Genomic DNA, 3,091 nt, shown 5'->3' with positions numbered 1-3,091 from the left:
AGTAAAAATATTTTTTGGTAACTTTAATTCTTATTTCTTTGGTCTTTAAATGACCTTGAACAACTTTTATGAATATTAACTACTCGTATTTATTCTATTGCAAATTGTTCTGGTACTCTGATAATTTGTTCTAAGTAGGAATGAGAAAGTTATATGAAAACACTTGGCATATTATAAGATGACCTATAAATATGAAATGCCATTCAGTTCAGTTCAGTCGCTCAGTCGTGTCCGACTCTTTGTGACCCCATGAATGTCAGCAAGCCAGGCCTCCCTGTCCATCACCATCTCCCGGAGTTCACTCAGACTCACATCCATCGAGTTGGTGATGCCATCCAGCCATCTCATCCTGGGTCGTCCCCTTCTCCTCTTGCCCCCAGTCCCTCCCAGCATCAGAATCTTTTCCAATGAGTCAACTCTTCGCATGAGGTGGCCAAAGTACTGGAGTTTCAGCTTTAGCATCATTCCTTCCAAAGAATACCCAGGGCTGATCTCCTCGCAGTCCAAGGGGCTCTCAAGAGTCTTCTCCAACACCACAGTTCAAAAGCATCAATTCTTCAGCGCTCAGCCTTCTTCACAGTCCAACTCTCACATCCATATATGACCACAGGAAAAACCATAGCCTTGATTAGACAGACCTTAGTCAGCAAAGTAATGTCTCTGCTTTTGAATATGCTATCTAGGTTGGTCATAACTTTTCTTCCAAGGAGTAAGCGCCTTTTAATTTCATGGCTGCAGTCACCATCTGCAGTGATTTTGGAGCCCCCAAAAATAAAGTCTGACACTGTTTCCACTGTTTCCCCATCTATTTGCCATGAAGTGATGGGACCAGATGCCATGATCTTCGTTTTCTGAATGTTGAGCTTTAAGCCAACTTCTTCACTCTCCTCTTTCACTTTCATCAAGAGGCTTTTTAGTTCCTCTTCACTTTCTGCCATAAGGGTAGTATCATCTGCATATCTGAGGTTATTGACATTTCTCCCGGCAGTCTTGATTCCAGCTTGTGTTTCTTCCAGTCCAGTGTTTCTCATGATGTCATTAGTGTCATATTAATAACAAAAATGTCTTCACTTTCTACTTTTAGGACTGTTGTTCAGATCAAGTGAAATACTAAATGCGACAATGCTTTGAAAACTTTTATTTTATATGGAGAATACATTTAAATATGCTAAAAAGTTGCTTAATTTACTGATTTATTAACACAGAAGATCTCTTAAGGAAGGTAAGACACCAGTTTTCTCACTGTTGTATCTCCATACTAATATTAATTCAGGGTATGGGAAAAGTAAATTTTTCTAAGGTTCCCCCCAAAAGCACCATTAGCAGGAGGGAAAACAGATTTGGGGGGTGGGGGAAAACAAGGCTTGAAAAAGAAATGGAGCTACTTTCTAGACTTCTAATGATCACATTCATTTTTTAAACTGATCTCACCTCTCTTCTGAAAGAAAAAAAAAGATAAGACATAGGAATTCTCCTAATATCCCTCTTCTTCCCTGGTGGCTCAGACGGTAAAGCATCTGCCTGCAATGCAGGAGACCCAGGTTCGATCCCTGGGTTGGGAAGATCCCCTGGAGAAAGAAATGGAAACCCAGTCCAGTACTCTTGCCTGGAAAACTGCATGGACCTAGGAGCCTGGTGGACTAGAGTCCACGGGGTTTCAAAGAGTTGAACAAGAGTGAGCGACTTCACTTTCACTTTCTTTCTCTCTTTTAAGTTACCTAAACCCACTCCAGTATTCTTGCCTGGAGAATCCCATGGATGGAGGAGCTTGGTGGGCTATAGTCCACGGGCCACAAAGAGTCAGACACAACTGAGTGACTTCACTTTCACTTCACTTCAACCTGATGCAACCCCATCCAAGGAGTGGTGGCTGCGCAGGCGAGGAGGGCCGAGAGGAATTTCCCCAAGTTCAAGGTCAGGAGGGGTGGCTGTGAGGAGATACCCCTAGTCCAAGGTAAGGAGCAGCGGCTGTGCTTTGCTGGAGCAATCATGAAGAGATACTCCACGTCCAAGGTAAGAGAACCCAAGTAAGACAGTAGGTGTTGCAAGAGGCATCAGAGGGCAGACACACAAACCATTATCACAGAAAACTAGTCAATTTAATCACACAGACCACAGCCTTGTCTAACTCAATGAAAATAAGCCATGCCGTGTGGGGCCACCCAAGACGGGCAGGTCAAGGTGGAGAGGCCTGATAGAATGTGGTCCACTGAACAAGGGAATTGCAAACCACTTCAGTATTCTTGCTTTGAGAACCCCATGAACAGTATGAAAAGGCAAAATGATAGGATACTGAAAGAGGAACTCTCCAGGCCAGTAGGTGCCCAATATGCTACTGGAGGTCAGTGGAGAAATAACTCCAGAAAGAATGAAGGAATGGAGCCAAAGCAAAAACAACACCCAGTTGTGGATGTGACTGGTAATAGAAGCAAGGTCTGATGCTGTAAACAGCAATATTGCATAGGAACCTGAAATGATAAGTCCACAAATCAAGGCAAATTGGAAGCAGTCAAACAGGAGATGACAAGAGTGAACGTCGACATTCTAGGAATCAGCGAACTAAAATGGACTGGAATGGGTGAATTTAACTCAGATGACCATTATATCTACTACTGTAGGAAGGAATCCCTTAGAAGAAATGGAGTAGCCATCATGGTCAACAAAAGAGTCCAAAATGCAGTACTTGGATGCAATCACAAAAATGACAGAATGATCTCTGTTCGTTTCCAAGGCAAACCATTCAATATCACGGTAATCCAAGTCTATGCCCCAACCAGTAATGCTGAAGAAGCTGAAGTTGAAAGGTTCTATGAAGACCTACAAGACCTTGTAGAACTAACACCCAAAAAAGATGTCCTTTTCATTATAGGGGACTGGAATGCAAAAGTGGGAAGTCAAGGAACACCCGGAGTAACAGGCAAATTTGGCCTTGGAATACGGAATGAAGCAGGACAAAGACTAATAGAGTTTTGCCAAGAGAACACACTGGTCATAGCAAACACCCTCTTCCAACAACACAAGAGAAGACTACACATGGACATCAGATGGTCAACACCGAAATCAGATTGATTATATTCTTTGTAGCCAAAGA

At 42.8% G+C, this 3,091-nt stretch overlaps 1 non-coding gene across 1 annotated transcript; it reads left to right on the top strand.

Annotated features, from left to right (window-relative positions):
- The first annotated feature begins 1,490 nt into the window (after window positions 1-1,490).
- Window positions 1,491-1,562, top strand: TRNAC-GCA (transfer RNA cysteine (anticodon GCA)). The gene has a single exon. It is a non-coding gene; the product is annotated as a tRNA-Cys (tRNA).
- The last annotated feature ends 1,529 nt before the right edge of the window (window positions 1,563-3,091 follow it).

This window comes from Ovis canadensis, chromosome 5, assembly GCF_042477335.2.
Source record: "Ovis canadensis isolate MfBH-ARS-UI-01 breed Bighorn chromosome 5, ARS-UI_OviCan_v2, whole genome shotgun sequence".
Classification (NCBI taxonomy): Eukaryota; Metazoa; Chordata; class Mammalia; order Artiodactyla; family Bovidae; genus Ovis; species Ovis canadensis.
Note: the sequence above shows the minus strand (reverse complement) of the source record. Positions and strands in the feature narration are given on the sequence as shown.